Source organism: Sardina pilchardus, chromosome 19 (genome assembly GCF_963854185.1).
Source record: "Sardina pilchardus chromosome 19, fSarPil1.1, whole genome shotgun sequence".
Taxonomy (NCBI): Eukaryota; Metazoa; Chordata; class Actinopteri; order Clupeiformes; family Clupeidae; genus Sardina; species Sardina pilchardus.
In genome coordinates, this window is record NC_085012.1 from 17,539,570 (window position 1) to 17,550,205 (window position 10,636).

Sequence of the window (10,636 nt, forward strand, 5' to 3'; positions counted from 1 at the left end):
AGACACCCAGTACATCTGACTTACTCAGTTTCTTTCTAGTTAAGCTGATTCTCAGAATTGTATTTGTTTTCTGTGTAGCTGATAAGAGTTTGAGGAAGATGACACTGACAACTGATTTAGTTTTTCACACCTCAAAACTTTGTGTCTTTGTGATTTTATTTTGTTTGTTTATGTTGGCTTTACAATTTAAGTGTGTAGGTGGAGACTTAATGAGGCACATGCTTTTCAGTGCACATTCAGAATGCAATGGCAATTACATTTAGTTTTAATTGCTTTTAATGCTGCTTCAGGCTATGCATGTTTAGACAACTTCAGCTGTTTTCAAATTCAGAGAAAAAGCCATGCAGACAAGTGGTTTCACAGCCTCTCCTGGGTTCTGAAATCATGATGCTTTAGCACTCCACAAATACCAAAACAGAAAATCACCTGACAATTATTTAGCATGTGCACTCAACCCACTTAAGGAAGATAATAAGAAATCAAGAACTGCTCAAGGAGTTTCAATCAACAGGAAGTTAAGGCTTCTCTTACTTTGGGCTTCTTTTACTTTGTCTTACCAGAGACAGTTGAAAAGGGGTTCTTAAGGATCTTTGGTCTTACTGAGTGCACTGAACTTGAACTGGATGATTATATGATTCCATCACCCTTGTGGACTTTTAGCATGTGTTTTACATTAATTAAGTGACCTGCTGTGTAAAAGGCAAAATACAAGGCTCCTGAGGGGATTTCAATTCAGCACTTAAACCTTAAAATACAAATGTTGTTGTTTGGGAGTCGATGAAAAATTCCTGTTTGTGATGTTAGTTACCCACCAGGACCTGGCACAGTTGTACAGTACACAACAAGTACTGGTCCAATAACACCTGGTATAACCCATAACCCTTACCAAAACTTCAAAGATTGGACACAAAAATGGAAATATGTATTTGACACCCGTTGGCCTCTGCAGATCATTAATGTAAACCAAAATGTCCTAAAAGTAAAAATAAAAACAAAAAAAGAAACATCCTGCCAAGCATTCTGCGTTGACCTCTGAGGAGCTCTCTGGCTTTAGGCTGCAATGGTTTTAGGACACGGGAGAGACATCAGCAGCTCTCCAGCTCATTAATCCCAAACAGAGAAGACTATAATTGGAGCCTCCTGAATGATTGATCACTGTGGCCTCACTACTACTGTGATCAATCATTCACTAGACTCCAATTATATTTCTTCTTCTGCTGCCGCAGACGGACAGGTAATTAACCAATGCCGTATCCATTTCAATATACAAACTTGTTTATCCTTTGACTCAAAAGTACATGTAAAGTCTGAAATACAATGTATATGTCAGCACAGCAGAATGTGGAGAGGAGAGGCAGAGCAAAGATATATTTTACTCCAACTATGAATTATTTAATGCGGTCCTACCGGCAGTACAATAAAACAGACAGGCAAAATGAAAAAAAGAATCTGTGTGTGAGAGCTGCGTGTGTGTGTGTGTGTGTGTGTGTGTGTGGGTGTGTGTGTGTGGGTGTGGGTATGTGTGTTTGTCTGTGAGTGGAGATGTAGAATGCATTGCATCAGACAAGAGCTTCAGCTGCAAATTGCCTCACATCAGTAAGCCCTTACAGTTCAAAGTGAAGTCAGCCAGTTGACAAGGACGTATTGTTGCTCCGGTTTCTAATTTGACAGCCTACCTGTGCACAGCACGCTTAGAGAAATATCTGAATCATCTCTTTGAATGGGAATGAAATTATTGGTAATAGGGCTCTCTATTACTCCAAAGCAGTGTTCTCACACACTGAGAAGACACCTTGCCCTTGATGGCCAGACTAAGACCCATTCACCGGGTAGGTCAAACCTGACAGAGTTCAGCATCACCTGATGGTGCCCCTGGGCATGATAAATGCCCCACAGATCTATTCACATTCATAACCTCGACTCACTTGACACCTGGCACCACCTCCATAACTTTTCTCCCTTCCATTGCTCACACACCCTTCCACTCCACGCCTTGAGCTCTTCGCTCACCTGCTTGAGTTGTCGTCAACCTGTCCCCCCCTCAACCTGTGATTGCCACGTAAAATGGTGTGGAAGAAGAGGGAGACCCACTCCCCTCTCTCCCTCTCTCCGAGCCGGCTTATCAGCCATGGCATAGGGGGTGGTGAAATATATGCCAACATTCATCCTTCTCCTGGTCCAAGAGTGCCACGGTGTTATTGATTAGAGTAGAGAGGAGAGATATGGAGATGATATACCAGTGAAGGCCAGAGAGAGAGAGAGAGAGAGAGAGAGAGAGAGAGAGAGGGAGGGAGATTGAGGGAGAGAGATAGAGGGAGAGATGGAGGGAGAGAGATAGAGGGAGGGAGATGGAGAGAGACACAGAGGGAGATGGGGGGATGCAGAAGAATAATGGAGGTCTATCGAGTGCGTCGGGGGAATCTGAGCCATAGCTCATCTAGCGGGAAAATAGCGGGGGGCCTTGGGGGGTATGTAAATGGGGATGTGGGGTGCTTTTGGACCTTGGTGAATGAAGGTGAGCCACCTGTCATCCGTATCAGTATGCTGGGAGGGACTCTGTACAGTACCCAGTGAATCATTTGATTGGTTACTTATTTTGATGAATGAGTACGGTGGTTCATATAGTCTGTGAAGCATTGTTTTCAGAAGCAGAACAAAAAAATAGAAAGAGAGAAAGAAAGAAAGAGCAGGCACACCAAGACAACAACGATAATTGAAAGAGACATTAATCTAACATAGTCAAATACAGCTTAATTTCTACTCAAGTAAAATCGTCCATCCACTCCACCACAGTGTGTAGTGTGTCATCTCCTGCTGTTTACTTTTAGTGTCAACATCACCAATAAACATGGGGTGGTGCACAACTGAAATCCAATTACATAGGTGATCTACAGAAGACAGCAAGATTATATAATCACTAATATATGGATGACACAATTAGAAATATATGGAGGCACTGCGCCATGTCTGAATAGCCTGTCTTTTAGAGGAGCTCTGCACAGGAATAAACAATATACAGGGACAAATTTAGCATCAGATGATGTACCCTTCCTGAAAGCCTTTACCCAGAATCCTCTCCTGTTTTCCGTGACCTTTATTAGGCCTGTCAGATGCAGCAAACCAGTTGACATGTAGTGTTCAGGTTCTTCTCTTGCCCTTCCTCTCTATCTCTCTCTCTCTCTCTCTCTCTCTCTCTCTCTCTCTCTCTCTTTCTCTCTCTTGCCTCTCTCGCCTCTCTCTCTCTGTCTGTCTCTCTGAGGTTGCTGCTGGGAAGAGTGGGGTCGCAGAAATCAATGGTGTGAGCTGGAAGGCTCAATTACCTGAGAAGGCCTTGTGTGGTGTTTGACGCCGTGTCTCCCCCTCCTTCCACACTGTTCACAGCTCCCAGGACATGTACAGGCAGGGCGAGAGGGAGCGAACAGGCATTGTGTGTGTGTGTGTGTGTGTGTGTGTGTGTGTGTGTGTGTGTGTGTGTGTGTGTGTGTGTGTGTGTGTGTATGTGTGGCTGTCTGTGTGTGTGTGTGTGTGTGTGTGTGTGTGTGTGTGTGTGTGTGTGTGTGTGTGTGTGTGTGTGTGTGTGTATGGGTGTCTGTGTGTGTGTGTGTGTGTGTGTGTGTGCGTGCGTGCGTGCGTGCGTGCGTGCGTGCGTGCGTGCGTGTGTGTGTGTGTGTGTGTGTGCATGCGTGCGTGCGTGCGTGTGTGTGTGTGTGTGTGTGTGTGTGTGTGTGTGTGTAAAAGAGCGACTGACAGAGAGAGTGACTGAAACAGAGACAACAGGAAAGGCAGCGTTGAATTACAGTGCCGTGGACTGAGAGGGTAAAACCATGCCATGATGGGAAGAGATGAGATGGAGGATTACAGGAGACAGGGGAGAGAGTGCAACCTGCTACACACCTGCTCCACCTCAAGACCGTAACCCTGGGAGTCTGGGGGATTGGACTCAGATGCCCAACCTGTTGTGTATTTTGTGGGTTCAACAAGGGAAGCTTTTAAAAAAGATAATGTCTTGAAAGATGAAACTGAAGACAAATTCTGGTGAAGCTCAAGGCTAGTGTTTGGAAATAAAACTAAATCAGAAAGAGTGGGGGAGGTGAACTCAGCCTGAGGCAATATTTGAAGTGGACAACATTTTGAGCCTCACTACAGAGGTTATTGATTCTTATCACCACCAGAGTCCAGCTCCATTGTCCTTCCTTTCTTAAGGAGCTGTGCGGGATTCGGAGGGCCTGGAGTTGTCTTCACCGCAGCCACACAACACTCTCGCCTTGCTTTGTATTTGACACAACAGCCACATATGGTACAACATGGTTTTAAAAAAGAGTTGGCACAACAATATGCTAACTTCATTAGATATCTGGACAACACAGTGCTGTATATAAGCATTATTGGCATTTTCTCACATTCTTTAGCTAATTTTTGATCATTTATAAACTGAAAGCAGTTTATGTTTGGACAGCAAGGCAGGAGCTGTCCAGTCTCCTGGTGCTGAAGTTGCTGCCAGCCAACCCTGTAGGGATTATTAAGCAAAAGTAGTTAATTTGTATAAACTGGTCATTGGCATATTATGTAGATGTGCACAGAGGATGTTAATATCCCTGTCTTCAGGTATAGAATAAATCTGATTGGAGCAGACTTGATGGACATTATCCAAATCTCTACATATGTATGAGTTCACTCCCTTCTATGTAGATATCTATAACTCCCATGTGCTTTCCACTGTACATCCGAGGCTTTGCTTCCTCCCCGTGTGCTTTGTCTGAGTGAGCTTCCCCTCTCCCTCGGCCTGATCAGACGCTGATGTGATTGATGAAGTTCATTCGGACTCCTAATACAGAAGGGTCCAGACTGGCCAGACAATCTCGCCGCTCAGCCCCCTGATCTGGCTCGCTTTCAGCCGAAAATTAGTCATCATCTATCCCCGTCAGTAGCAGCCTGGCCACGGCGGCGCTAACTGCATGCCACTATACGCAGGCTGTCTTATGGGAGACAGGCTGATAAGGAAACGAGTGGGAGAGAGTGAGAGAGAGAGAGAGAGAGAGAGAGAGAGAGAGAGAGAGAGAGAGAGAGAGAGAGAGAGAGAGAGAGAGAGAGAGAGAGAGAGAGAGAGAGAGGAGTTGTGTGGGGAAAGAGTAGGCTTGGAAAAGCAGTATGAACTGGGGGGGTCAGTGTATAGGCAAGAGAGCTGTTGTGAAACGTACAGATACAGAACTGAACTGAAAAGTGCAGATATAAATAGAGAACCTTTACGGGGGACGTAAGGAGGGCTGGAGAGTGAAGGACAAGGACAAGGACAAGAAAGAAAGAAAGAAAGAGAAAGAAAGAAAGGAAAAGGAAAAAAAGAAACAAGGACATTTGCAGAAAGAGAGCACAGAGGGGGGAAAAAACTAAGGAGGTGGGGAAAGGAGAAAGGGATGAGGAGAGGTGAGAAAGGGAAGGAGCATCCCCTCTCTCCTTGTGGAGTCCATCTGGCGTCTGGACGGAGAAGAGCCTGGGGGGGTCAGCCCCAGGGGTCCCTATAAGCCATGCCCTTCAGGAAAGTGCCTCACCCAATCCAACAATTGCCCCAAATCTCTCTCTTCTTACTTCTCTTTCCCCTGAGTATGTCTGTCTGTCTGTATGTATGTCTGTCTCTCTCTCAACCCTCTCCTTCTGTGTATGTGAGTGCGTGAGTATCTGTGTGTGTCTGTGTGAGAGGAAGAGAGAGAGAGTGAGATACATGTGTGTGTTTGTGTGTGTGTGTGTGTGTGTGTGTGTGTGTGTGTGTGTGTGTGTGTGTGTGTGTGTGTGTGTGTGTGTGTGTGTGAAAGAGAGAGAGTGAGAGAGAGAGAGAGAGAGAGAGAGAGAGAGAGATCAGATTTCTGCCAAAAACAGCAGGACAATGTTGGAGACAAAGCTGTGTGGGGGTAAATAGCAGGGGGTATGAGTGTAACATCTCCCCACCCACACCTTATTCCCATCACCTTGAGCTCTGGAGACGAAGACGCTAACCTCATGCATGGAAACCATGTAGTAGCTGCTAGACTGGCAGGAAGTACCACCTCAGGTGTCAGGAGTGAGGGTTCTCTGGCGGCCTCTGTTGCAGAAGCTCACACTTAGAATCAGATGCCATTGTCAGATACCAAGTCTGGGCATGTTGTTTAGGTGAAGCATGCTATTGTATTCTGTCTGTTCTTTTGTGCATCCACCCTGACTGTTTCTCGTTGATACCCTTTTCTACTTCTCTCATCCCTCATCTTGTCTCATTAGTGAAATGTTCCCCTGTGTTTTTCGCAGACCCAGCCAAACGTACCACTAGGTACGTTTCTGAGGTACAAATTGGACAGAGGGGGAGCTAAAGAGAGATTTTTAGACATTGTTTACTACAATTAGGTCTGGTACTAGATCATGGCCTACATGAGCTGAGAAGTATTTATCGGTTGCCAAAGTTTTCAGTTAATAGTGCCTATTTATCATTACATTTTACAAAACATAAGGGCACAAACCCTAAACTTAGTTGTTAATACAGGACTATTGCAGTCTGTAAGTTAGCTGCCTCAATTGGGTTGCTTTTTTTGAGAACCACCCAAAGAGGTTAGCTCAATTGTCAACAAGCTCGACTTCCAACTGCCGCGCAATGTAACACACCGTGCGAACGCCAGACTCGGCTGGACTCAGGTTGATTTCAGAGACCAGGTGGATTTCTCCACCACACATACAGTAGAAAGATACATGCTATGGCATACTATACGTGCATTATACTGATGGGTCATGATGAACCTGCTGAGGGCTCAGGTGTCAGGTGAGTATGAATTTAACACACTTTTAGCCTGCTGTATACTACACCCACAAGAGACACATTTGCAGTTCAAAGTTAGCATGTGATTCTGTCACATAGTAATATACTTATGTAGCCTACATTATGGCTATTGTGACAGATTGTAAAGGCACGTATCACACAGAAGAGAATCAAGAGCCCCTTTCAGACAGACGTGTATTTACGCAATGCTCTCGGACATTTTAAGGTAGTTTTTTTTTCGTTGTGCTGTCTGAATGCATATGTCCGCATATCTACTATCTGCTTAAAGTCTGAATGTCCGCTACCGTCAGAAATGCTGTAAGCAATTATCGCAAAATGTGCGCAAAACCTGTCTGAAAAGGGCTAAGGAATGTATAGGCCTACTGGTAATTAGCCATTACTCTGCCCTGAGGAGTCGAAGAACAGTACATAACAGACTAGCCGGCACCTATGTGATCTGCTTCATCAGGCTGCGGTATAGACAGTATCAACTCCAGCAGCTTGCCTCTCTCTCTCTCTCTCTCTCTCTCTCTCTCTCTCTCTCTCTCTCTCCTGCAGTTACTGGGGGTCGTGACCTCGGGCACTGACATTTTCAAAAGCAGAGAGAGCGGACCAGCACGTCGGCCGCTGTCATAAACATTAACGCGGGTGCTCGTAGCAGTGCAGTGAGTCATTATGTTTTCCTCAGACGCGAAGGAGAGGGACTGAAACGACCCTGTTGCTCATGGTCCCCGAAGGCATCAACACAACCTCTTCTAACTCTGACACAAAGTGACCTTTGACCTCTTGAGCATTGCCCCCACCCATGTTCACATCAGTAGACTAATTCAGCGCATCCTGACTCTTTGCTATTTGAGTTTCATGAAGGAAAATCTGTACATAGTCAAACCTGAGGCGACATTTTGCTTTTCACACAGAATAGAGCTCATAGCTCGTTAAGCAAAATCAGTTAAAAATAAGCTCAAGCTCATCCGAGATGGTTTCAACCGCCACATGAGTAATTAATCTGATAATGTGTACACTCACACCTTTCCTGCCTTGTCCTCTGTGTGAGTGTGTGTGTGTGTGTGTGTGTTTGTGAAAGAGGGAGTTAGAAAGAGAGCAAGAGATCGAGGGCCATCTGCGCCCATATGCCTGCAGACTCCCAGCCTCGTCAGTGCGTCAGTAGTGTTTCATTTGCGATACTGGACCTGTAATAATCTCTGCTGCACACCTCATGTTTGTTGCCAGGGGCATCTGGGCCTGTGCTGCCTACCTCTCTGTCAGAGTGCCAGCGCCAATTTAGCTGCTGTGACTGAACTAGTCCCAACAGTGATTGTTCCACTATAATTTGTGCTGTAATGGAACTGCAGTGAAAATAAGGCAATGCATACTATACAGGTTCAACATACACGTATACACACACGCACACACATGCACACAAACACACACACACACACACACACACACTCTCTCTCTCTCTCTCTCTCTCTCTCTCTCTCTCTCACACACACACTCTCTCTCTCTCTCTCACACACACACACACACACACACACACACATACTGTACATACACACACGTGTTTTCTGACTGGAATCCACGCTCATGCATTGGTAAACATGTACTGGAGATGTGCTTAATCAATAGTAATCACATACACTATTTCATGTACAGTCTTTCAGAAGAAGTCAAACATGAGTGATTGACAGCTTTCCTATTGACAGCCTAACACCATCGCTGCTACAGAAGAGGTGGGCCATATGTGTGGGTGTCACATAGAGAGTACTTTCTGGGTGAGAGCTTTTCCTGTTGTGTTTAAGCATGGTTGAAGTGTGTCTGAGCTACTGAACACATGAGTGTCATTGACAGATAGAATGGTCCTCCCCACAATGCTAACACTAGAATTAACAGGCTTGTTCAGCCAAATATGATGGCAGTATCTCTCAATGCCCCCTGAGTGTCAGACACTGTCTTCAGAGATGGGAAGTAAAGAAGTAGAAATTACTATATGGACTTTCTACTCCTTGCATTTTCAAAACTCTCTTTAAAAAGTCTTGTTACTTTTTTTTGTAACAGGCGGATTGTCCATTTTTTTTTTTGTTGTTGGACATTGCCACATTGTGTGCTTTCTCAACGAGACTGATTTCAATCAAAAGCCAAAGGGGGTTGATTTTGGGTGCCACCTAAGAAGCAGAGCCAAAACAATGGTTACATGATAATTGTACAACATACTGTATTTGTCAAATTCAGTGCTCTATCAGAATGTGTACAGACGTCAAAACATCAGGTTCTGTTAGCTTAACTATTTGTCAGAAAATATTCAGACATTTTCTTGCTACTTGTAGGCCTATTCAAATGGAATTTCCTGGTTAATCCAGGACAAAGAAATTAACCATACTGTCTGTAATATAAAAGTTTTTTAGTTATTTGTTTATGCTGACATCTGTATGACTTTCTGTCTAAAGCGATGAATGGCATATTTGATGACATGTTTTGTGAGGCAGAATTGCATCTCAGTAGGCAGTTTTCAATGATGGTCAGAGGAGGGATACCCTTATCCCAGACCTGCTAACATGATTACACTGTAGACCATGTGAAACACCCCAGATGACATAATTTGCATGAACTTATTTTCTTCTCTGAGAGAGGAAAACTGCCGTTGGAAAAAGATCTCTTCATGGTTCATTAAGAATCATTTTGTGGAAATCTATTCATCTCCGTCATGAATAAGTGGCTTGACCTTGGTAATTAAAATGGTATTTTACCCTGCTATTGGGCATATGTTTGAATGTTAAGATGCCTCAGAACCATATCTCTCATGTGGTATCAGAAGCAACGGAGTGAAGCACTCGTCAGTGCTTAAGTGCAACCAAGAGGGTTAACGGCTCGCCAAAGGGCTCCATTAATGGTCAATAATATGACAATCGTGTCTTTCCTCACAGACCAGGAGACACGGCAAGAACAATCTGGTTTCAACATGCATGACATCCAACCCAGAAGCACCACTGCTCGCCTCATGCTTTCACAGACTTCACAAAATAGCAAGGAACAGTAACTCATAAATTATCAGTCACACAATTGGCTGGTGGGAAACCTGTCAATGGGATTAAATCCTAATTACAGCTCATAATTAGAGAGTAACACATTCTGGTAATGTAAAAAAACATCTTTGAGTTCATTTTACAGTCAAAGACATTGTGTTTTTCTGTTACCATCTCTACACAAATGCTCCCCACTCTAGACATTGTGAGGCCTAATTGTGACAAACCCTCTTAATTAAGACAGAGACACAATTTGTTCTTCTCACCACAGCCTTTAATCAGAGGTGCCTCAGTAGGTTTGAAGAACATGGTGTCTTTGGAGTACTCATCGTAATGAGCCTTTTCAGTACGGAAACAAAGAAAATGCTGGATTTTCATTCACCAGCTTTATTATGGTTTTGCAATAGTGTCCGTTCAAACCAAACTACCTTTGGCTTTAAAAACATAAATCAAAAAGAGCATATGTTTTTTTAAAACAAAATAGCTGATCTCATTGCATGTGGTTTCCAAAACATGTCCAGAGGATCGAGTGCCAGATCTCAAGATGTTAACACTTGAGCTGAGATCAACATGTCTAACATCAGTTTGATAAATGACAAACCTTCTCCGCCAAGGAGGTTATGTTTTTTTTCTATTTGATTGTCTGTTTGTTAGCAAGATAACTAAAAAAAAAAAAAAAAAATGATGGATGGATTTCGATGAAATTTTTAGGGAAGGTCTGAAATTACCCAAGGAAGAAACGACTAAATTTTGGGAGTGATCCGTATCACTGTCTGGATGTTTATGTTTTTCGCTAGGCGGTGTAATGGCATGGCATGGCCATATGGTGGCGATCTGACAA